This window comes from Bombina bombina, chromosome 1, assembly GCF_027579735.1.
Source record: "Bombina bombina isolate aBomBom1 chromosome 1, aBomBom1.pri, whole genome shotgun sequence".
In the NCBI taxonomy this organism is placed as follows: Eukaryota; Metazoa; Chordata; class Amphibia; order Anura; family Bombinatoridae; genus Bombina; species Bombina bombina.
In genome coordinates this window covers 295,378,810-295,405,479 of record NC_069499.1, presented here as the reverse complement: position 1 = coordinate 295,405,479, position 26,670 = coordinate 295,378,810, and the positions used below count along the sequence as shown (strand labels likewise).

General features: G+C 41.0%; 1 protein-coding gene across 1 annotated transcript in view; it reads right to left on the bottom strand.

Moving 5' to 3' along the window:
- Nucleotides 1-26,670, bottom strand: part of LOC128645227 (integrin beta-5) — a 318,185-nt gene that overhangs the window by 40,192 nt on the left and 251,323 nt on the right. The gene's annotated exons all lie outside the window — the stretch shown is intronic.

Genomic DNA, 26,670 nt, shown 5'->3' with positions numbered 1-26,670 from the left:
CGGTTTAGGGGTTAATAGGTAGTTTATGGGTGTTAGTGTACTTTTTAGCACTTTAGTTAAGAGTATTTCCTAAATTAAATAAAATTATCTAAAGTACAAAAAACAAACACTAAATTACAGAAAATAATAATAAAAAAAATTACAAGATTTTTAAACTAATTGCACCTAATCTAATCCCCCTAACAAAATAAAAAAGCCCCCCAAAATAAAAAGCCCTACCCTACACTAAATTACAAATAGCCCTTAAAAGTGCCTTTTGCGGGACATTGCCCCAAAGTAATCAGCTCTTTTACCTGTAAAAAAAATTACAGATCCCCCTCAACATTAAAACCCACCACCCACACAACCAACCCTACTCTAAAACCCACCCAATTTCCCCTTAAAAAACCTAACACTAACCCCCTGAAGATCACCCTACCGGGAGACGTCTTCATCCAAGCCAGGCAGAAGTGGTCCTCCAGACGGGCAGAAGTCTTCATCCAGACAGAATCTTCTATCTTCATCCATCCGGCGCGGAGCGGGTCCATCTTCAAGACGACGCGGAGCATCCTCTTCTTTCCACTGCTACGACTGAATGAAGTTTCCTTTAAATTACGTCATCCAAGATGGCGTCCCTTCAACTCCGACTGGCTGATAGAATTCTATCAGCCAATCGGAATTAAGGTAGAAAAAATCCTATTGATGATTGGATCAGCCAATAGGATTGAGCTTGCATTCTTTTGGCTGATTGGAACAGCCAATAGAATGCCAGCTCAATCCTATTGGCTGATTGCATCAGCCAATAGGATTGAACTTCAATCAGCTGTTAGTAGGATTCATTTTGGCCCTGTGAGGCTTCCGTAGATCCTTGCGTGCACATTGATGTATCTACAGGATAGAGCCGAGGGTGTGCCTGTGATGGAAGTTAGAGCGGATCAGAGGGCTTAGCGGACGGTACAGGTTACATGGCAGTGAGGTGCAATTCTACTTACCAGAACAGAATCTCTGTGTTATGATTTTCACCTCCTGTTCATCTTATCCGGACCAATCTCTGAGTGTTCAACATAACGCTTTGGACTTCATAACCTGTTGTTTGATGTGCCTGTGAATACTTCTTTGTCTTGTGAGTACAATATAGCGAGTGAGGCTATAATAAAATACTAAATCTACACTTGAATCGTTCTTTGCGCTTCTCTCCTCTTCAATTTTCTTAAGATCTTATTATGATGAAGAATCTGCTGAACTGATTTACTTGATTCCATTAGTCTGTTTCCGAGATTCTGTCTTCTGTGTTAGAAAAGCAAGCTGAGTACTGTCTGACCTCAGTTGTAAGTGTATCCAGACCTGCCTGAAGACTTTCCATTTTGGGCAGAAAGAAGGATTTTAATTCTTTCACAAGTTGATTTTGATCTCCATTTTGTTGAAAAACAGAATTTATGCTTACCTGATAAATTACTTTTTCCAACGGTGTGTCCGGTCCACGGCGTCATCCTTACTTGTGGGAAATATCTCTTCCCCAACAGGAAATGGCAAAGAGTCCCAGCAAAGCTGGCCATATAGTCCCTCCTAGGCTCCGCCCACCCCAGTCATTCGACCGACGGACAGGAGGAAAAATATAGGAGAAACCATATGGTACCGTGGTGACTGTAGTTAGAGAAAATAATTCATCAGACCTGATTAAAAAACCAGGGCAGGCCGTGGACCGGACACACCGTTGGAGAAAGTAATTTATCAGGTAAGCATAAATTCTGTTTTCTCCAACATTGGTGTGTCCGGTCCACGGCGTCATCCTTACTTGTGGGAACCAATACCAAAGCTTTAGGACACGGATGAAGGGAGGGAGCAAATCAAATTACCTAAACGGAAGGCACCACGGCTTGCAAAACCTTTCTCCCAAAAATAGCCTCCGAAGAAGCAAAAGTATCAAATTTGTAAAATTTGGCAAAAGTGTGCAGTGAAGACCAAGTCGCTGCCTTACATATCTGATCAACAGAAGCCTCGTTCTTGAAGGCCCATGTGGAAGCCACAGCCCTAGTGGAGTGAGCTGTGATTCTTTCAGGAGGCTGCCGTCCAGCAGTCTCGTAAGCCAATCGGATGATGCTTTTAAGCCAAAAGGAAAGAGAGGTAGAAATCGCTTTTTGACCTCTCCTTTTACCAGAATAGACGACAAACAGAGAAGATGTTTGTCTGAAATCTTTTGTAGCTTCTAAATAGAATTTTAGAGCACGGACTACGTCCAAATTGTGTAACAAACGTTCCTTCTTTGAAACTGGATTCGGACACAAAGAAGGTACAACTATCTCCTGGTTAATATTTTTGTTAGAAACAACCTTTGGAAGAAAACCAGGCTTAGTATGCAAAACCACCTTATCTGCATGGAACACCAGATAGGGCGGAGAACACTGCAGAGCTGATAACTCTGAAACTCTTCTAGCAGAAGAAATAGCAACCAAAAACAAAACTTTCCAAGATAACAACTTAATATCTATGGAATGTAGAGGTTCAAACGGAACCCCTTGAAGAACTGAAAGAACTAAATTTAAACTCCAGGGAGGAGTCAAAAGGTCTGTAAACAGGCTTGATCCTAACCAGAGCCTGAACAAATGCTTGAACATCTGGCATAGCTGCCAGTCGTTTGTGTAGTAAGACAGATAAAGCAGAAATCTGTCCCTTTAGAGAACTCGCAGATAATCCTTTATCCAAACCTTCTTGCAGAAAGGAAAGAATCTTAGGAATTTTTATCTTATTCCAAGGGAATCCCTTGGATTCACACCAGCAGATATATCTTTTCCATATTTTATGGTAAATCTTTCTAGTTACCGGTTTTCTGGCCTGAACCAGAGTATCAATCACAGAATCTGAAAACCCACGCTTTGATAGAATCAAGCGTTCAATCTCCAAGCCATCAGCTGGAGGGAGACCAGATTTGGATGTTCGAATGGACCCTGAACAAGAAGGTCCTGTCTCAAAGGTAGCTTCCATGGTGGAACCGATGACATATTCACCAGGTCTGCATACCAAGTCCTGCGTGGCCATGCAGGGGCTATCAAGATCACCGAGGCCCTCTCCTGTTTGATCCTGGCTACCAGCCTGGGAATGAGAGGAAACGGTGGAAACACATAAGCTAGGTTGAAGGTCCAAGGCGCTACTAGTGCATCCACTAGAGTCGCCTTGGGATCCCTGGATCTGGACCCGTAGCAAAGAACCTTGAAGTTCTGACGAGACGCCATGAGATCCATGTCTGGAATGCCCCATAATTGAGTCAATTGGGCAAAAATCTCCGGGTGGAGTTCCCACTCCCCCGGATGGAATGTCTGACTTCCACACCTGGGATGTGGATCGCAGATAGATGGCAGGAGTGATTCTCCGCCCATTGTATTATTTTGGTTACTTCTTTCATTGCCAGGGAACTCCTTGTTCCCCCCTGATGATTGATATACGCAACAGTCGTCATGTTGTCTGATTGGAATCTTATGAATCTGGCCTTTGCAAGCTGAGGCCAAGCCCTGAGAGCATTGAATATTGCTCTTAGTTCCAGAATGTTTATCGGGAGAAGAGACTCTTCCCGAGACCATAGTCCCTGAGCTTTCAGGGATTCCCAGACCGCACCCCAGCCCATTACACTGGCGTCGGTCGTGACAATGACCCACTCTGGTCTGCGGAAGCTCATTCCCTGGGATATCCACCAACGGAGTGAATCTCTGGTCTTCTGATCTACTTGAATCACTGGAGACAAGTTTGTATAGTCCCCATTCCACTGTTTCAGCATGCACAGTTGTAATGGTCTTAGATGAATTCGCGCAAAAGGAACTATGTCCATTGCTGCAACCATCAACCCTACTACTTCCATGCACTGAGCTATGGAAGGACGTGGAACAGAATGAAGAACTTGACAAGCGCTTAGAAGTTTTGACTTTCTGACATTTGTCAGAAAGATCCTCATTTCTAAGGAATCTATTATTGTTCCCAAGAAGGGAACTCTTGTTGACGGAGACAGAGAACTTTTTTCTATGTTCACCTTCCATCCGTGAGATCTGAGAAAGGCCAGAACGATGTCTGTATGAGCCTTTGATTTTGAAAGGGACGACGCTTGTATTAGAATGTCGTCCAAGTATGGTACTACTGCAATGCCCCTCGGTCTTAGAACCGCTAGAAGGGACCCGAGTACCTTTGTGAAAATCCTTAGAGCAGTGGCTAATCCGAATGGGAGGGCCACAAACTGGCAATGTTTGTCCAGAAAGGCGAACCTTAGGAACTGATGATGTTCTTTGTGGATAGGAATATGTAGGTACGCATCCTTTAGCCTATCTCTTTATTTGGTTTGAGGATAAGTGAGACATGTGGAACCTTCCCCTTGGGGGTAGTTCCTTGAATTCCAGAAGATAACCCTGAGAAACTATTTCTAGCGCCCAGGGATCCTGAACATCTCTTGCCCAAGCCTGAGCAAAGAGAGAGAGTCTGCCCCCCACTAGATCCAGTCCCGGATCGGGGGCTACTCCTTCATGCTGTTTTGTTAGCGGTAGCAGGCTTCTTGGTCTGCTTACCCTTGTTCCAGCCTTGCATCGGTTTCCAGGCTGTTTTGGACTGTGAGGCATTACCCTCTTGCTTAGAGGATGCAGAATTAGAGGCCGGTCCGTTCCTGAAATTACGAAAGGAACGAAAATTAGACTTATTCTTGGCCTTGAAAGGCCTATCTTGTGGGAGGGCGTAACCCTTTCCCCCAGTGATGTCTGAAATAATCTCTTTCAATTCTGGTCCAAAGAGAGTTTTACCCTTGAAGGGGATGTTAAGCAATTTTGTCTTGGATGATATATCCGCTGACCAAGACTTTAGCCAAAGCGCTCTGCGAGAAACAATTGCAAACCCTGAATTTTTCGCCGCTAATCTAGCTAATTGCAAAGCAGCATCTAAAATAAAAGAGTTAGCCAACTTAAGTGCGTAAACTCTGTCCATAGCCTCCTCATATGGAGTCTCTCTACTGAGCGACTTTTCTAGTTCCTCGAACCAGAACCACGCTGCTGTAGTGACAGGAACAATGCACAAAATGGGTTGTAGAAGGTAACCTTGCTGTACAAAAATCTTTTTAAGCAAAACTTCCAATTTTTTATCCATAGGATCTGTGAAAGCACAACTATCCTCGATAGGAATAGTAGTGTGCTTGTTTAGAGTAGAAACTGCCCCCTCGACCTTAGGGACTGTCTGCCATAAGTCCTTTCTGGGGTCGACCATAGGAAATAATTTCTTAAACATGGGAGGGGGAACAAAAGGTATGCCGGGCTTCTCCCACTCCTTATTCACTATGTCCGCCACCCGCTTGGGTATAGGAAAAGCGTCGGGGTGCACCGGAACCTCTAGGAACTTGTCCATCTTGCATAATTTTTCTGGAATGACCAAGTTGTCACAATCATCCAGAGTAGATAACACCTCCTTAAGCAGTGCGCGGAGATGTTCTAATTTAAATTTAAATGTCACAACATCAGGTTCAGCCTGTTGAGAAATTTTTCCTGAATCTGAAATTTCCCCATCTGACAAAACCTCCCTCATGGCCCCTTCAGATTGGTGTGAGGGTATGACAGAACAATTATCATCAGCGCCCTCCTGCTCTTCAGTGTTTAAAACAGAGCAATCGTGCTTTCTCTGATATGCAGGCATTTTGGATAAAATATTTGCTATGGAGTTATCCATTACAGCCGTCAATTGTTGCATGGTAATAAGCATTGGCGCGCTAGAAGTACTAGGGGCCTCCTGCGTGGGCAAAACTGGTGTAGACACAGAAGGAGATGATGTAGAACCATGTCTACTCCCTTCATCTGAGGAATCATCTTGGGCAATTTCATTATCTGTGGCAGTACTGTCCTTACTTTGTTTGGACGCTATGGCACAATTATCACACAATTTTGAAGGGGGAGACACATTGGCTTTCATACATATAGAACATAGCTTATCTGAAGGCACAGACATGTTAAACAGGCTTAAACTTGTCAATAAAGCACAAAAAAACGTTAGTGTCTCTTTAAATTTTAAACAGAGCACACTTTTTTACTGAATATGTGAAAAAATATGAAGGAATTGTTCAAAATTTACCAAAATTTCACCACAGTGTCTTAAAGCATTAAAAGTATTGCACACCAATTTTCAGAGCTTTAACCCTTTAAATAACGAAACCGGAGCCGGTTACAGATTTAACCCCTATACAGTCCCAGCTACAGCCTTTGCTGTGACTTTACCAAGCCCAGAGGGGAATACGATACCAAATGACGCCTTTTAGGAACTTTTCCAACTACTTTCAGGTCCTCACACATGCATCTGCATGTCTTGCTCTCAAAAACAACTGCGCAGTAATGGCGCGAAAATGAGGCTCAGCCTACAACTGGGAAGGCCCTTCCTGACTGGAAAAGGTGTCTAACATAGTGCCTGATGTTAAAAAAACGTTCCCCAAGTTTATAAGTGTGAATTATCAGCATAAACATGTATAAAATGTCCAAATAAAGCAATCGATTTAGCCCATAAAAGTGTCTACCAGTTTTAAAGCCCATATTAAGCCCTTTATTCTGTTTGAGACTAAGAAAATGGCTTACCGGTCCCCATGAGGGGAAATGACAGACTTCCAGCATTACACCGTCTTGTTAGAAATATGGCTAGTCATACCTTAAGCAGAAAAGTCTGCTAACTGTTTCCCCCAACTGAAGTTACTTCATTTCAACAGTCCTATGTGGAAACAGCAATCGATTTTAGTTACTGTCTGCTAAAATCATCTTCCTCTCACAAACAGAAATCTTCATCCTTTTCTGTTTCAGAGTAAATAGTACATACCAGCACTATTTTAAAATAACAAACTCTTGATAGTAGAATAAAAAAACTACAACTAAACACCACATACTCTTAACCATCTCCGTGGAGATGTTGCCTGTGCAACGGCAAAGAGAATGACTGGGGTGGGTGGAGCCTAGGAGGGACTATATGGCCAGCTTTGCTGGGACTCTTTGCCATTTCCTGTTGGGGAAGAGATATTTCCCACAAGTAAGGATGACGCCGTGGACTGGACACACCAATGTTGGAGAAATGTTCCTCAGCGTGTGGAACAATCTCTGCTTGTACTTCTATCTGATGCTGTGATTTCTTGTCATCGGCTCTGATTTTGTAGCTCATGATGTCTTTCTGTGTTAGCCGTTGAAAATACTTGTCCACTTTCACTAGTGGAATCTATTATGCTGGAGCTGCCAGCTATTACTATGCTGCAGTTCTTTAAAAAGTATGATCATTTATTTTTTTCCTTCATTTTCTCCCCCTTTGCGAATCTCTGAAAAACTGAGGGTATAGAGACGCTGAATTACTTATTCAAGGTGTAAAAGATTGTGTCTTCACTGGTTAAGTTTGTAGTGGAAAACACTCGTTCAAGATTTGTCAGTGATATAGCTTTAAACCAAAGCTGGTAATTGTATGACCCAACTTGTGCTAGCTTCTCAGCGTATTTAAAAAGAGGTAGCTATAAGAGTGCTACTGCTGTAGTGTGAGTTGTTAGGACAAATAACTCATTAGCGTGGTGTTAATGTCCTCTTTGCTGCTGTATGCAGCCATTATCGATATGTGCCTGGGAGCTGAAAATAAAGGTGTCACTACCTCTCACTAGCTCAAGGCCTCCTGCCTTTAAAACCTATTGTAGTGCGGGGCCTATGTCTCTACTTACGCCTGTGCTGCGAAGTCTGTGGACAGGAAGGTATGGCTATGATCCAAAATGGCTCCCGTGCGCGCCTTCTCCTCACTCCTTCTGTGGACTAGGGCTGTCAGAAGTGTCCTACGTGCAAGGGATTTAGCCAGTAGATGCATGCGGTTGTTACTGCTGCCGCTCTGGCAAGAAAAAAGCATTGGGACGACCGGGAGAGCAGTTTTTATTAGTTTTAGGAAGAATCACGGAGCTCTGCTCTGTTGCTGCAACCCAGTCGCCCCGCCCACCGGAAGCCAGCTACTTGCATTTTAGAACACAAAAAACAAACCAAAGACGCAGGCAGAGAAAAATGCGACTTACTGGCAAGGAAAAATAGTAATTTTTAATAATTTAAGTTAAAAAAATATTGAGATGTTCAAAATCAACAGGAACATAAAAAGGCAATAATAAAATACTGTAATTTTATTATTGCACTATTGCTTAAATAGAACTGTATGTTCACCCATGCAAAAAAACATAATTTATGTAAGAACTTACCTGATAAATTCATTTCTTTCATATTAGCAAGAGTCCATGAGCTAGTGACGTATGGGATATACATTCCTACCAGGAGGGGCAAAGTTTCCCAAACCTCAAAATGCCTATAAATACACCCCTCACCACATCCACAATTCAGTTTAACGAATAGCCAAGAAGTGGGGTGATAAGAAAGGAGCGAAAGCCTCAAAAATAAGGAATTGGAATAATTGTGCTTTATACAAAAAAATCATAACCACCACAAAAAAGGGTGGGCCTCATGGACTCTTGCTAACATGAAAGAAATGAATTTATCAGGTAAGTTCTTACATAAATTATGTTTTCTTTCATGTAATTAGCAACAGTCCATGAGCTAGTGACGTATGGGATAGCAGATACCCAAGATGTGGAACTTCCACGCAAGAGTCACTAGAGAGAGAGGGATAAAATAAAGACAGCCAATTCCGCTGAAAAAATAATCCACAACCCAAATCAAAAGTTTTAATCTTATAATGAAAAAAACTGAAATTATAAGCAGAAGAATCAAACTGAAACAGCTGCCTGAAGTACTTTTCTACCAAAAACTGCTTCAGAAGAAGAGAAAACATCAAAATGGTAGAATTTAGTAAAAGTATGCAAAGAAGACCAAGTTGCTGCTTTGCAAATCTGATCAACAGAAGCTTCATTCCTAAAAGCCCAGGAAGTAGAAACTGACCTAGTAGAATGAGCCGTAATCCTTTGAGGCGGGGACTTACCCGACTCCACATAAGCATGATGAATCAAAGAAGAAGAAAGAAACAGAAGCGCACCAGGGCACAATTCAAGTGAAGATTTTATTATATTAAAACACACACGCAACTTATAATGTTGCACTTACAAGATTTAAAAATAATATGAGCCTGTATACAAATTCTTTGTGTGCGCTGGAGCAGAGATGACATACCGTTCCTGTCAGCCGTTCTAGGTAAGTACAAGGCGTCCGGACTGCCCTTACGTACTACCGCGATGACTGTCCACACACAAGATGGGAGATACATAGATGATGTTTTAATTTTATGGAGGGGGGACGAGATTTTAATTGACAGTTTTATAAAGTACATAAACAATAATGATTATAACTTAAATTTTACTAAAGCTCATTCTAACACACAAATTTAATTTTTGGACCTAATTCTATATCAAGATAAGGATAGCAAAATTGCAGTTAAAAATTTCAGGAAATCAACAGATAGGAACAGTTTCATTCAAGCCAAAAGTGCACATAAGAAAAGCTGGATCCAAAATGTTCCTTATAGCCAGTTTTTACGTTTGAGAAGAAACTGTACATATTTGGAGGATTTTACAGCAGAAGCGGAAATTTTGACAAATAAATTTATAGAGAAAGGGTATAGCGAGGAAGTTATTAATCAAGCTAAAGATAAAGCTCTTGCAAAAGAAAGAAGTTCATTTTTTAATAAAGAAGAAAGATATAATGATCAAGCCATCGGTACTAAAATACACAATGAGTTAATGACAACCCTTTCAGCAAACACTAAACCCATTCGTTTCATTACTACCTACAATGAGGGATCTAAAAAATTAGAAAAAATAATACAGAAACACTGGCCCCACCTAGTAACTGATCCCTGTTTAAGAACAAGAATAAATGAGAAACCAGTGTTCACATACAAGAAAGGAAAAAGTCTTAAGAACATATTAGCGCCCAGTAAGCTAAGAGAGATTAAACAACAGAAAGGAGTCAACATCTCTACCACTGAGAATTGGTTGACTACCTGGCAAGGTACGTTTAAATGCGGTAAAGCAAGGTGTAATATGTGTGCACACGTAGATAAATCTCCCACTTTTTCTAATTCAGAATTGACAGAAACCTTTAACATTATAGGTAGGAAGAATTGTGACTGTACCTATGTAGTTTATCTAATACATTGTGGGTGTGGCCTGCTTTATGTAGGTCGCACCAAAAGGAAAATCAAACGAAGAATTAATGAGCATATCTATAATATTAAAGAGAAATTGCTGACACATAGTGTACCCAAACATTTCCTTGAACATCATGGTAGTAATGCAAAATCTCTAAAAGTACAGGTGATAGATTGGGTTCCACCAAATAAACCCAATAGGTTACTAGATCTAAGAAGGTTGGAAACTAAATGGATTTACAAGTTGAAAACACTACAACCATTAGGGTTGAATATCGACATAGATGTAGCTGCATATATGTAATCTTTATATAGATATAACATAATATAATATTAATATTAATGAACTATTTATAAATTTTATCCTGTATCATTTTAATAATCTGTTGTTAGGTTTATGGCCTTGTATGGAGATCTTATCAAATTCAGGGCATTCCACTTTAATATTTTATAATTATATTTATTTGTATGAAATTTTTAATCAATATGTGGTTTTTAATATCTTTAAATAATTTATCTAACAATTGTATCAATTTTATTATATTGCACTATTTTGTATTCGGTTTTTATAAATATTTATAATAGATTTTTATTATGTTCCTCGTCTTTGAATATACCGCTATTGCAGTCTAACTATGTCAATGTGAGATATATGGAAGTTAGTTTTCGCATACTTTTCTTTCTAGTTTTAGGAAACACAATTTCACTAAATTATGGTTTTAATGTTTTATCTAAAGACTGATACAATTGTATATATTTGTAATACAATATCCTTGCAGAAGAAACATTTACCACTGCTTTCTCTTTTTTTCTTTTTCTGTTATGGACTTTCCACCAATCAAACGGGTAGGATATGACACACCCGCAGCAGGCCCCGGAAAAGGGGTGTGCCTAACAAATATGGACATTTAAAAAGCTGAAAAGCGCCAATTCTGAATAGTACTCTTTTACCTCTTGATAAAGCCCGACCGAAGTTCGGGGGAAACGCGTCGAGGATTCTAGGACATTGCTCCTGGTTTTTTCTTGTGTGTGGACAGTCATCGCGGTAGTACGTAAGGGCAGTCCGGACGCCTTGTACTTACCTAGAACGGCTGACAGGAACGGTTTGTCATCTCTGCTCCAGCGCACACAAAGAATTTGTATACAGGCTCATATTATTTTTAAATCTTGTAAGTGCAACATTATAAGTTGCGTGTGTGTTTTAATATAATAAAATCTTCCCTTGAATCGTGCCCTGGTGCGCTTCTGTTTCTTTCTTCTTTTTCATGGTAACACAACGAGTCAAATAAGGATTTTTTTTGACTAATCCGAAGCTGCACCGGGAGGAACCAACCCCACAAACGGGGACAAGCATATTCCAGCTGACATCAGTGAACTAATCACTCAAGATTCATTTTGGACACTTCCAAAAGGTACTGTTGTGAATCTTAAAGGATACTTTGGAAACCCTTCACCTTAATGGACTATTACCTTTTTATTGTTAAACAGTGAAGTGTGGTTTTTATTTATTCATATTCATTCATTTTATTCATATTCATTCATTTTATTCTGTATTATTCATCAGGAGTATTATTAGTACCGTGCAACAACTGATCAGTACACATATATTTTCACTGGTTTTATTATGTGTTATAGTTTTTTGAATTGAAATTTTATTAGACCTGTGGGTTTTTCTTCATATCACTGTTTAGTGGAAAGTTTATCAGAACCTAAATATTTAAAAATATTTATTTACTAATTGAGGCATTGACAGCCAAGCGCAATATCATCTTTTTCTGTAATGATGAATCAAAGACTTTAACCAAGACGCCAAAGAAATGGCAGAAGCTTTCTGACCTTTCCTAGAACCAGAAAAGATAACAAATAGACTAGAAGTCTTTCTGAAATCTTTAGTAGCTTCAACATAATATTTCAAAGCTCTTACTACATCCAAAGAATGTAAAGATCTCTCCAGAGAATTCTTAGGATTAGGACACAATGAAGGGACAACAATTTCTCTACTAATGTTGTTAGAATTCAGAACCTTAGGTAAAAATTGAAATGAAGTCCGCAACACCGCCTTATCCTGATGAAAAATCAGAAAAGGAGATTCACAAGAAAGAGCAGATAACTCAGAAACTCTTCTAGCAGAAGAGATGGCCAAAAGGAACAAAACTTTCCAAGAAAGTAATTTAATATCCAGAGAATGCATAGGTTCAAACGGAGGAGCCTGTAAAGCCCTCAGAACCAAATTAAGACTCCAAGGAGGAGAGATTGACTTAATGACAGGTTTGATACGAACCAAAGCCTGTACATAACAATGAATATCAGGAAGATTAGCAATCTTTCTGTGAAAAAGAACAGAAAGAGCAGAGATTTGTCCTTTCGAAGAACTTGCAGACAAACCTTTATCCAAACCATCCTGAAGAAACTGTAAAATTCTAGGAATTCTAAAAGAATGCCAGGAGAATTTATGAGAAGAACACCAAGAAATGTAAGTCTTCCATACTCGATAATAAATCTTCCTAGACATAGATTTACGAGCCTGTAACATAGTATTAATTACTGAGTCAGAGAAACCTCTATGACTAAGAATAAAGCGTTCAATTTCCATACCTTCAAATTTAATGATTTGAGATCCTGATGGAAAAATGGGCCTTGATATAGAAGGTCTGGTCTTAATAGAAGTGTCCAAGGTTGGCAATTCTACGTTCCAGTAGAATTTTGGAAATCACTTTTGGAAGAAGAACTAGAGGCGGAAAGATATAGGCAGGATGATAATTCCAAGGAAGTGACAACGCGTCCACTGCTTCCGCCTGACGATCCCTGGATCTGGACAGATACCTGGTAAGTTTCTTGTTTAGATGAGAGGCCATCAGATCTATTTCTGGAAGTCCTCAGATTTGAACAATCTGAAGAAATACCTCTGGGTGAAGAGACCATTCGCCCGGATGTAACATCTGGTGACTGAGATAATCCGCTTCCCAATTGTCTACACCTGTGAGTCCCACCCTGATGATTGACATACGCCACGGTTGTGACATTGTCTGTCTGAAAACAAATAAACGATTCTCTCTTCAGAAGAGGCCAGAACTGAAGAGCTCTGAAAATCGCACGGAGTTCCAAAATGTTGATTGGCAATCTCGCCTCCTGAGATTCCCAAACCCCCTGCGCTGTCAGAGATCCCCATACAGCTCCCCAACCTGAAAGACTTGCATCTGTTGAGAATACAGTCCAGGTTGGACGAACGAATGAGGCCCCTTGAATTAGATGATGGTGATTCAACCACCAAGTCAGAGAAGATCGAACATTGGGATTTAAGGATATTATTTGTGATATCTTTGTATAATCCCTGCACCACTGGTTCAGCATACAAAGCTGAAGAGGTCTCATGTGAAAACGAGCAAAGGGGATCGCGTACGATGCAGCAGTCATGAGACCTAGAATTTCCATGCAAAAAGCTACCGAAGGGAATGATTGAGACTGAAGGTTTCGACAAGCTGAAACCAACTTCAGACGTCTCTTTTCTGTTAGAGACAAAGTCATGGACACTGAATCTATTTGAAAGACCCAAAAGGTTACCTTTGTCTGAGGAATCAAAGAACTCTTTGGTAAATTGATCCTCCAACCATATCTTTGAAGAAACGACACAAGTTGATTCGTATGAAATTCTGCAGAATGTAAAGACTGAGCAAGTACCAAGATATTGTTCAAATAAGGAAATACCGCAATACCCTGTTCTCTGATTACAGAGAGAAGGGCACCGAGAACCTTTGAAATGATCCTTAGAGCTGTTGCTAGGCCAAACGGAAGGGCAAAAAACTGGTAATGCTTGTCTAGAAAAGAGAATCTCAGAAACTGATAGTTATCTGGATGAATTGGAATATGAAGATATGCATCCTGTAAATCTATTGTGGACATATAAAGCCCTTGCTGAACAAAAGGCAGAATAGTCCTTATAGTCACCATTTTGAATGTTGGTATCCTTACATAACGATTCAATATTTTTAGATCCAGAACTGGTCTGAAGGAATTCTCCTTCTTTGGTACAATGAATAGATTTGAGTAAAACCCCAGACCCCGTTCCAGAACTGGAACTGGCACAATTACCCCAGCCAACTCTAGATCTGAAACACATTTCAGAAATGCCTGAGCCTTCACTGGGTTTACTGGAATGCGAGAGAGAAAAAATCTTCTCACAGGTGGCCTTACCTTGAAACCTATTCTGTACCCTTGAGAAACAATGCTCTGAATCCAAAGACTGTGAATCGAATTGATCCAAATATCTTTGAAAAATCGTAACCTGCCCCCTACCAGCTGTGCTGGAATGAGGGCCGCACCTTCATGCGGATTTGGGAGCTGGTTTTGACTTTCTAAAAGGCTTGGATTTATTCCAGACTGGAGAAGGTTTCCAAACAGAAACCGTTCCTTTAGGGGAAGGAATCAAATCCTCAAAGCAAAGTGTGGAAAACAGCACCAACAGATATGTGGCTTGTGGGGCACGGAACCCAGGATCTGCCTTATCCTGCAAATACTTCAAGTAGCAAAAAAGATTTGTTCCAGCCACCAATAGTTAAAAAACCTTTATTCCTTCATATAGGGTCTTTTGACAAACATACAACGTTTCAGACCTGCTATAGGTCCTTAGTCATGTATACTGAACATACACTGATTCATCATTTAAATACTTTACACCTGGTCAATTGTTCACCTGTTGTCATGTGACTACTCATTATTGTATCACTGCCATCTTGTGGCCATCTAACATATATATTCCTATTGAAAAAAAGCATTCTGAATAGTCACATTGAAAAGGTTTATGTATCAAACAATGTTAATAGATAAAATCATATGTACAAAATTAAAATAGAAGAAATCTTACGCACAATATGCAGATATGCCATTGCTGTTTACTTGTTATTTAAATGTTAATTTGGACTCTTTCATTTTCTAAAATGAAAGAGTCCAAATTAACATTTAAATAACAAGTAAACAGCAATGGCATATCTGCATATTGTGCGTAAGATTTCTTCTATTTTAATTTTGTACATATGATTTTATCTATTAACATTGTTTGATACTTAAACCTTTTCAATGTGACTATTCAGAATGCTTTTTTTCAATAGGAATATATATGTTAGATGGCCACAAGATGGCAGTGATACAATAATGAGTAGTCACATGACAACAGGTGAACAATTGACCAGGTGTAAAGTATTTAAATGATGAATCAGTGTATGTTCAGTATACATGACTAAGGACCTATAGCAGGTCTGAAACGTTGTATGTTTGTCAAAAGACCCTATATGAAGGAATAAAGGTTTTTTAACTATTGGTGGCTGGAACAAATCTTTTTTGCTACCTTTAGGGGAAGGGTCAGGCTTCTGTTCCTTATTCTGACGAAAGGAACGAAAACGATTAGCAGCCCTGTATTTACCTTTAGATTTTTTGTCCTGAGGCAAAAAGGTTCCTTTCCCCCCAGTAACAGCTGAAATAATAGAATCCAACTGTGAACCAAATAATTTATTACCTTGGAAAGAAAGAGAAAGCAAAGTTGACTTAGAAGTCATATCTGCATTCCAAGATTTAAGCCATAAAGCTCTTGTAGCTAAAATAGCTAAAGACATATACCTGACATCAATTCTAATGATACCAAAAATGGCATCACAAATAAAGTTATTAGCATGTTGAAGAAGTTTAACAATGCTATAAGCATTATGGTCTGACACTTGTTGCGCTAAAGCCTCCAACCAGAAAGTGGAAGCAGCAGCAACATCAGCCAAAGAAATAGCAGGTCTAAGAAGATTACCTGAACATAAATAAGCTCTCCTTAGAAAGGATTCAAGCTTCCTATCTAAAGGATCCTTAAAGGAAGTACTATCCGCCGTAGGAATAGTAGTACGTTTAGAAAGAGTAGAGATAGCCCCATCAACTTTAGGGATTTTGTCCCAAAACTCTAATCTATCAGATGGCACATGGTACAATTTCTTAAACCTTTGAGAAGGAGTAAATGAAGTACCCAGACTATTCCATTCCCTAGAAATTACTTCTGAAATAGCATCAGGAACTGGAATAACTACCTGAGGTTTGAAAACCGAATTTAAATGCTTAGTAGATTTAGTATCAAGAGGACTAAACTCCTCCATATTTAATGCAATTAACACTTCTTTAAGTAAAGAACGAATAAACTCCATCTTAAATAAATATGAAGATTTATCAGTGTCAATATCTGAGGCAGAATCTTCTGAACCAGATAGATCCTCATCAGAAACAGATAAGTCAGAATGATGGCGGTCACTTAAAAATTCATCTGAAATATGAGAAGTTTTAAAAGACCTTTTACGTTTACTGGAAGGAGGAATAACAGACAGAGCCTTCCTAATAGATTTAGAAACAAATTCTTTTACATTAACAGGGACATCCTGAACATTAGATGTTGAAGGAACAACAACAGGTAATGGATTATTACTAATGGAAACACAATCTGCATTAGAAAGTTTATCATGACAGTTATCACAAACTACAGCCGGAGGAACAGTTACCAAAAGTTTACAACAGATGCACTTAACTTTGGTAGAACCAGCATCAGGCAGCGTCTTTCCAGAAGTAGATTCTGATCCAGGGTCAGGTAGAGACATCTTGCAATATGTAATAGAAAAAACAACATATAAAGCAAAATTATCAAATTCCTTAAATGACAGTTTCAGGAATGGGAAAAAAATGCCAAATGAACAAGCCTCTAGCAACCAGAAGCAATGAAACATGAGACTGAAATAATGTGAAAAAAAGGTGGACACAAGAATGACGCCCACATTATTGGCGCCAAGTACAACGCCCATATTTTTTGGCGCCAAGTATGACGCCACATCCTGTGACGCAGAAAAAAACGACGCCCACATTTTTGGCACAAAAAAGGTCTGAACACATATACGTCAAAAAATGACGCAACCACGAACAAACTTCCGGCGTCAATTAGGGACAAAATTTTTGCGCCAAAAAAGTCTGCGCCAAAAAAGACGCAATAAATTGTAGCATTTTCAGCCCCAGCGAGCCTAACAGCCCACAGGGAAAAAAGTCAATTGAAATTTTTTTAAATGAACGTATCCCAGTGAAGGGATAGAAAAGCACGCTGGTATTATGAAGGAAAAAAATGTTGTAAAGTGTTGAACAAAATAATGTACTTGTAAATCAAGTGGAACGGGTCTACCGTATCAGTCCTGAAAAATGTCCATATAATGATGGTAGGTTGAAGGGATAGAAGTATCCTTTTTGATGTAGTGGGTCAGGCTGCTCCTCTTGATCCCAGAGAGTGTAGGACAACTGTTGAAATACAAAGGGTAGAAAGAGGGCGCCACAATAGCGTGATACCGTCTGGAAATGCAGGTACAGATGAAAGTAAGTAATATGCTTACCAGATAGAGTAGCACTGTGCTGTGACCAGTGCGTGAAAGCTGGCTAGCACTTAGCAGTCGCTAGTACACTGTGGAAACCAAGCTCCAAGGGTACTTTTCCTGGTTCCAGCTTGATGTATGCCTCCTAATGGCTGGACTTCAATTGCTACAAAGGTGAAATCTTTCTGTATGTTGTTCTATTAGTGTTAAAATAGCACAACACAGACAACTTCATATATATAAAATAGCTTTAATGTTATACGCGTTTCTCAACCCCAACTGGGTCGTTTCATCAGATAAAAGATAATTAAATTTGCTCACATAGCCATACCAGTGGTTTGAGCTTGTGTTTGATTTGCTGCCTAAGTGTATTAAAATCTATGACTTTATTAATAATTTTATTTATATTACTTTGGTCTTATGATTTTTTAAGCCCCGCCCACCGCATTTCAATTTTTTTTGCGGGGGGGGGGGGGGTGTCCCTCTTTTGAATTTTGAAATGTTGGGAGGTATGGGTATATAAGAGTATATTGTCGATCTGAAAAGGGAGGTAGGAGAAGAAATCTCTACGACCGATAACAGAGAACCTATGAAATAGATCCCCAAGAGGAAGACCATCGTATTCAAATAGGCAATACTCTCTTCACATCCCTCTGACATTCACTGCAATCTGAGAGGAAAACCGGGCTCCAGCCTGCTGCGAAGCGAATCTCAACGTACAATCAAGCACAAACTTACTTCACCACCTTTATGGGAGACAAAGTTTGTAAAACTGAATTGTGGGTGTGGTGAGGGGTGTATTTATAGGCATTTTGAGGTTTGGGAAACTTTGCCCCTCCTGGTAGGAATGTATATCCCATACGTCACTAGCTCATGGACTCTTGCTAATTACATGAAAGAAAAGTTAAATGGACATGAACCCCAAAATGTTTTTTTCATAATTCAGATAGAAGTAATTTGGAAGGTTGTTTAAAATTGTATATTCTATTATATAATTTGCTTCATTCTCTTGGTGTCTTTTGTTGCAAAGCATATCTTGATAGGGTCAGGAGCTTACTGCTGATTAGTGGCTACACACATGCCTTGTCATTGGCTTAAAGATGTCTTCAGCTAGCTCCCAGTAGTGGATTGCTGCTCCTTCAATGAAGGATGCCAAGAGAATGAAGCTAAATTGATAACAGAAGTAATTTGGAAAACTGTTTAAAAATGTATACTCTGACTAAATATTTTGAGTTTCATGTCCCTTTAACCACAGATAAAAGGGCATAAAAGTCAAAATTAAACTTTCATGGTTCAGGGTATGCAATCTTAAAAGGGACATTTTTGTTTCATGATTCAGATAGAGCATGCAATTTTGAACAATTTTCCAAATTACAAATATCAAATTTTTTGTTGAAGGAGCAGCAATGCGCTACTGGGAGTTAGCTGAATACATTGAGTAAGTCAATGATATGTGCAGCCACCAACCAGCATCTAGCTACCAGTAGTGTATTGCTGCTCCTGAACCTACCTAGGAATGCCTTCCAACAAAGGATGCCAAGTGAATGAAGCAAATTAGATAACAAGTAAATTGGAAAGTTGTTTAAAATTGCATGTGAAAGTTTAATTTTGACTTTACTGTACCTTTAAGTTTTCAGTTTAATTCTATTATCATATTTACTTTATTATCTTGGTATCCTTAGCTAAAAAGCAAATCTAGGCATGATCAGTAGTAGCAATGTACTACTGGGAGCTAGTTGATTGGTGGCTACACACAAATGCCTCTTGTCATTGTCTTAACTAATGTGTTCAGCTAGCTCCCAGGAAGCATTGCTACTCCTGGTGCTGACTTTAACAATGTATTTAACCAATTTGCAGCGGTTAAACACAGTTATATAGAAGCAACAACACAATAATAAAAGTGCTCTAACAAAGCATTTTCTTTATGCAATTTTAATTACTATGTCCCTTTAAAGTCAGTTTTAGATCACAATGCCCTGTGGATCCTGAGCTGGTAGTTTAGCTATGTATTTATGTCTCTCCGATTGGCTCAATGTCTGGATTCTACATCTGCAGTGTATTATAAACACATAGTTCTGCTCAAGCAATGCTGAAATAATACAATACTCTCCTGCATTAGATCATGTTATTGATTATTTATGTCTGTTTAAGAGTTTGTGCTCAAAGACAGATTACTGAGGCCATTTAGGCATTTGTTTTTCACTTTAACTAGGCTCATTGTAATAGAGCTGAAGTTTTCCTGGGTCATACAGCTTGCAATCACATGAGAAATGTTCCAGTAAATATCTGAGAACACAGGGCAGACAGCTATTATATGTAATGATTGTTTGGGTTGTCACACATACTGTGTAATTTCCTATCTTGTCTAGCAACTCCGCACAAATGGCTTAAGTGAATCGTTCCTGTAATTATCCACCATGAACAGTCTGCAACCTATCATGTAGAAAACCAGTGACAGGTCTTGAATATGTTTACATGGCACTGGAGAAGTTAATTCTCCCATCCTGGGTACGATGACTGCCCAGATGCTTAAAGTTTCCAATGCAAACCCCACGTGACTGCTTCCCAGAACTGTTTACTGAATTACCTTGGGGCGTCTGGGACACATTCCTCCTGTTTTTACTCTATTTTTAGTTCTTGAATAAGATCCTGATGTTTGTCCCCATAATAACTGTGATTTTTGGATTTGCTCCACCACATGGTCAAGCCCACAGCTCTGCTCACCAGACTTGCACTTTTTCAGTGTAGGTTCATCCAAAAGTCGTTATACCTGGCAGTTTGCTTCAGTAAGAGCAATTTAAGTGCTATGGAATTGTACATGTCTCTACTGGGGTCAGCAGGCTGATCACATGATCAAGGGGCTTTTAACAAAATCATCACAAAATAAAACTACTAAACTGTCTCAAACATTTATAACTAGATCAGAACAAATTGGTTATTATGCTAATTTGGCACATTATACTACAGTACAATGCAAAAGCAAAATATTCAGCTTTGATTCCAGGAGACCCTGGAAGTGTCGCGGAGCATAGATGTAGGGACCTTTGACCCCAGGAGGAAGTAGGACGTCGGTGGGCGGAGCTTCTGGCGGGGGTTATAAAAAGTGGTGATTCTGGGTGTTTTGGTGCAATTTTTCTGACAGGAACAGACAGCGGTGGTTGTGTGCATAAGTGCTATGGATTTTGAGGAGATTTTGTTCAGGATTCTGAACGCGGCAGTGGATAGGGTTCTGAATCGATGGCCACACAGCTCCTGGGTGTTCTTTCTGGAGGTGCTGTTCCTGTGGAGTCTCCTGCATCTTCTAGACATCCTCCTGAGCTCCGACCTCAGCCCTGATGCAGCCCGTGGTTCTGGTCGCCATAGGAGAAGTCCCAGCAAGGAGGTGAGACGACCTGTGAGTGGGGCTTCAGAGGGAGATATTGCGGTGATGGAGGATTCAGTACATGCCTTTCCTGGTGCTTCAGGTGACATTAGAGCCATGGTGGAGGAGGAGCCGGTAATATCAGGTCAGCAAAATGAGGTTTCAGTCAGACAGGACCTGTTTCACGGCCGCTCTGGGCTTGAGGGTGGGTTTTCTATTTTGTTGGGGGAAGATATTTTAACTTCTAGGCAGGATTTTCATAATGTTGATTCAGAGGTTGTTTTTTTTTTTAACATGTAGCAGGGTTCTGTGCAAGGGGGGTCTCAATTGCAGGGGATTGCTGATTTGGCTTCTGTTAGTGATAGAGTAGTGCATGTTAGAACTGGGAGCATGGTTGTGCCTGGGAGGTCGCAAGAAAAAGAAAAAGAGGCAAGGCCTCTGCCAGGTCCTCTGGGGTTGCTCAGGGGGTAGTTAGGCAGGTTAAGAAAGGGAAAGGGCCCGTTTCAATTACCCATGCTGGCCGTAGTTCTAGAACAGTAGTGAGTAAGAAGAAACAAGGTAGAGTGTTTTTTGCTGAATATTTGAATTCACAATTTATAGACCACTTTTCTGGCTCTTCTGAGTAGGACGTGGTAACACCTTCACTATGTGTAGAATCTGGGCCTTTAGATTTAAGAAGATAAAGTAAAACTCTGCTTAGAATTGGTCAAGATCAAGGGGTGAAGTTGGTTCTGGTGGGTCATGGTATGCCTGGCAAGGATGTTGTTAATAATGTTGGCCCTTCTGATTTATTTCCTGCAGAGGTCTGTGGTGATGAGGGGGATTTTTTTCACCTTCCAGAGCCATGGACAGATAGCATCGGCTTGGACCCGGATGGTATGCATTAATTGGTGGAGTCTTCTATGGCCATTAGTGTTCCTGTCGTGAGGCATAGAGAAGGCCAGGTGGGTGATTTTCTCAGGGCAGAAGCATTGGGGCATTATGACACTGCCTGTGCACCTGGTACAGTGAGGAATATAGCTACTAGGTGCCCAAGGAGGTTTGGCGTGGGCTGGTCCAGGGTTGGGGTTCATCAGCACAGAGGTAGGGAGAAAAGGGGTAGGGCACAAGAGTCAGGGGCTATGCAGCGCAAGTGATCTAGGGTTGCCCAGCAAGGGTCGCAAAGGGTTGGGATTGTTACACAGCCTACGAGTATGTCATCGGTCTCTATGTTGCAGGTGCAACAAGGGTTGCCGAGTCTACGGCTGGATGGAGCTGCAGGGCTCCATCCACAGGGGTGTTCAGTCAGCGCCGTGTTTTGAGGTGTTTGGAGAGGTGGCGCAGTCAAGTACATCACAGGCTGTGGTGGCAGGTGTTATTGAAGAGACAGCGCCCAGGGAGCCAGTTATTCAGCCAAGCGTTGCTTATGCGACAAAGGTGGCAGATAAGCATGGGGCTGGGTTACTGAAGAAAGTTAGTGATAGTGGTGTGCATGGGGTGGATAGAGTGTCTTCCAATTTGCTAGCAGGTCTTAGAGACTTGGTGGCATGACTGGAGTCATCAGTCGCCTCAGATGTATTGCCTCCAGCTGGTAGATCATGGGTTTCTCCCTCCAATTTAGTTTCAGGTGGAGCATCATCTGTTACCAAGCAGACACAATGGGGGCCTGATCCTGCATTGGTGTTGGGAGGGAATACTCCCCTTGCGCAAGCGGTTTTAGGGCCTGCTGTTTCAGTGAGTGCTGGGGGAGGTTCAGAGATTAAGGTTGCTGATACAGCCATGTCACAATCTTGTTAATGCTCTATTGGTCCTTTGGGTCTGCATTTGTCTAAGGAGACAACGGAAAAAATACGGAAAACATATGGAAAAGCGAGTATATAGAGCTCTTCTCATTGCTGCCTCTAGAACAATCTTTTGAGATACCTGAGGATTCTAAGAAAGAATCAGGAAAAAAGGAGGAGGAGGAAAGAAAGAAAAAGGTACCGTAAGTTACCTAAAACGTTCACCAATTGGTTCCAGGCATTCGTCATTTACGTCAGTTTTATGGCTGAAAAGTTTACTGAGCATAGCGCTCCGCTTTCTGGTTATTTTGATGAAATTGCGGCTGCTCAGAGAACGTATGGTGGATTAGCCTGGTGGACGTATGACTAACACTTTCATCAACATTAAGCTGTAAAACCTGAAATGCGCTGACCGGGACATGGGGCTCTGGCTAAAGATATTGATGCCACTGAGAGCCTTCCAGCCCTTTCGAGCTGGAGTCTGCAGGTCTGCAGCTGCAGGTTCATCGGCGTCCCTTAAAAAAAGGTCTGTGCTTTGACTTCAATGAAGGGCAATGTAAATGGGGGGCTGGATGCAAATTTAAACATGAATATTCTGGGTGTGGGGGATCTCACTCCTTCGCCAGATGTTTTAAAAAAGGAAAAGGCCCCAGTGCAGCAAATTTTCCTGAAAAAGGGGGCATCGCCAGCGAAAGTAAAAACAAAGGATGAAACACTGGCTAAGTCTTTAAGCTAAGAAGCTTGGGCGAAGGGAGCAGGCTGCTTTGCTACTGCATGGGTTTTCATTTGGGTTTGTGATTCTATCTGAAGGGGGCAAAGTTAGTTTTACTGGTAATTTAAAATATGCCAGGGAGTTCCCACATGTGGTGCGGGAAAAACTTGGGAAGGAAATCAAACTTGGCCATATGGCTGGTCCTTTTTCCTTTTCTACTTTCCTGGATCTACAAGTTTCTCCTCTAGGTGTGGTACCCAAACTGTCAGGATAGGTAAAGTCCAGAGTCCCTAGCACAGTGAGTATATACCAGGACCTGACCCTGCGACAGCTGTAGTATAATATACTCACAGTAATAGACTGGCACAGCAGGGTCAGGAGAAGAAACTTCGTGTAGATAGGATTAATCAATAGAGTAATCAGGCAAGCGATGTTCAGCAACGTGTAATCAGGCAGGTAAGGTTAAACAATAGAATAGTCAGGCAAGCAATATCCAGTAACGTGTAATCAGGCAGATAGGGGTTAACGAGTAGAGTAATCAAGCAAGCAATGTCCAGCAACGTGTAATCAGGCAGATAGGGATTAACCAATAGAGTAGTCAGGTAAGCAATGTCCAGCAACGTGTAATCAGGCAGGTATGGGTTAACCAATAGAGTAGTCAGGTAAGCAGTGTCCAGCAGCGTGTAATCAGGCAGGTATGGGTTAACCAATAGAGTAGTCAGGTAAGCAATGTCCAGCAACGTGTAATCAGGCAGGTATGGGTTAACCAATAGAGTAATCAGGTAAGCAATGTCCAGCAACGTGTAATCAGGCAGGAAGGGGTTAACCAATAGAGTAGTCAGGTAAGCAGTGTCCAGCAACGTATAATCAGGCAGGAAGGGGTTAACCAATAGAGTAGTCAGGTAAGCAATGTCCAGCAACGAGATGATCAGGCAGGTAGGGGTTCAGGGTTCAGAATAAGAAGGCACAGGTTCAGAATAACACAGGTATAAATTGTACTCACTTAGCCAACGAGTGAAAACAAACAGGCAGCGATGAGAGGAGACGCCGGAATAAGAAGGCCTCCTGACGTCATCAGAAGTGCCGACAGGAACAGGGTTGCTAAGCAACCAAGAAAGCGCTACCGCGCTGAGACAGAGACAGAGGCAGAAGAAAGCGATCAGCAGCTGAGCGATCGCGACAGTGCCCCCACCTCAAGGACCCCTCCGGGGAACACGAACAGGCTTTGAAGGATTCTGGGCGTGGAACTGTTTGATCAAGGCAGAGGCACGGACATGAGAAGCAGGTTCCCAAGAACGTTCAGTGATGGGATATCCCTTCCAATGGACCAAATAGTATAGACGTTTACCCCTTAATCTGGAATCAAGAATTTGACTGATCTCAAATTCTGAAGTACCATCCACAAGGAACAGAGAGGGAACTCTACATTTGGTGGAAAACCGGTTAGAGACTGCTGGCTTAAGAAGAGATACGTGAAAGACAGAGTGAATCTTCAAGTTGTCTGGTAAAGCCACCCTGTAGGCAGTAGAACATACCTTGGAAACAATCCTGAATGGTCCGATGAATTTGGGGCCCAATTTAGCACAGGGTTGTTTGAGTCGGATGAATCTGGTGGAAATCCAAACCTTGTCTCCAGTCCGAAAAGAGGGCGCCTTCCGGCGTCTGCGATCAGCAAATCGTTTATACTTTCGAGTAGAGAGAAGAAGAATTTCCCGAATCTTCTTCCAGTGTTTACAAAGACTTCTCATTGTACGATCTGCTCCAGGAACTCCAGAACCTCCCGAAGACATAGGAAAAGTTCTAGGTTCGAATCCATAGGCTGCCTTGAAAGGAGAAGTCTGTAAAGAAGAGTTGAAGCGGGAATTGTAAGTTAGTTCTGCTAAAGGAAGAAGTTGAGACCAATTGGAGTGCTGATGATTAACATAGTGCCTGAGATAGGACTCAAGAGATTGATTTACCCGCTCAGTTTGACCGTTGGACTGAGGATGATGAGCAGTAGAAAGAGATATGGTAACTCCAAACTGTTTGCACAGGGATTTCCAAAATCTTGAGACAAATTGAACTCCTCGATCAGAAACGATGTCCAAAGGAAAACCATGTAATCTGGTGATATGGAGAATAAACAATTCAGCGAGTTTCTGGGCCGATGGTAATCCAGTTAATGGAACAAAATGAGCTGCTTTGGAAAACCTATCTACCACCACCCATATGGTCTTGTTTCCGGCAGAATTAGGAAGATCTGTAATAAAGTCCATGGAAACATGAGACCAGGGATAATACGGAACAGGCAGAGGTTGTAAGAGACCAAGAGGTAAAGATGAAGACTGTTTATTTGAGGTACAGGAATGACAAGCTGCAACATAATCCTTGACACCTTTGCCCATGGAAGGCCACCAGACATGTTGTTTGAGTCTCCACAAAGTATTACGCACTCCAGGATGTCCAGACAGAACATTATCATGAGCCCAACGAAGAAGTTTTAGGCGGAATTCAGTAGGTACAAACAAGATCCCAGGAGGTATGTAATAAGATGAAGGAACAGAAGCTTGAGCAGACTGTAATGCTTGTAAAGGAAACGTAGATAACTGAGCCAGAACTTTAGCAGGGCGGAGAATGGGTTCAGAATCCAGAAATGTAGAATCAGAAGCCAGAAATTGTCTAGACAAAGCGTCTGCTTTCGTATTCTTAGAGCCAGGAATATAAGAGAGGACAAAATTAAATCTGGAGAAGAACAGAGCCCATCGGGCTTGGCGTGAGTTGAGGCGTTTGGCAGTATGAAGATACAGAAGATTTTTATGGTCTGTGAGTATAAGAAATGGTTGAACAGTGCCTTCCAGCAGATGTCTCCATTCTTCCAAAGCCATTTTAATAGCTAACAGTTCTTTGTTACCAACGTCATAATTCAGTTCGGAAGTATTGAACTTCTTGGAGAAAAATCCCACAGGAAGGATCTTTCTAGAAACAGGATTTCGCTGAGAAAGTACTGCCCCAGCAGCAATCAGAGAAGCATCCACTTCAAGAATGAATTGGAGAGTCGGAACAGGATGGCAAAGAATGGGAGCCGAAGTAAATGCAGACTTTAGAGATTCAAATGCCTGTAAGGCTTGATCAGACCAATGCTTGCAATCCTGACCCTTTTTAGTAAGAGCAGTAAGGGGTGCCGAGATGTTAGCAAAGTCCTTTATGAACTTACGATAGTAATTGGCAAACCCCAGGAACCTTTGAAGAGATTTTAAGGAAGTAGGTCTAGGCCAATCTAGAATAGCTGACAGTTTGTCAGAATCCATCTTGAATCCAGACGGTGAAATAATGTAACCCAGGAAAGGAATAGATTCTTGATGAAAAGAACACTTTTCAAGCTTGGCAAAGAGAAAATTTTCACGTAAT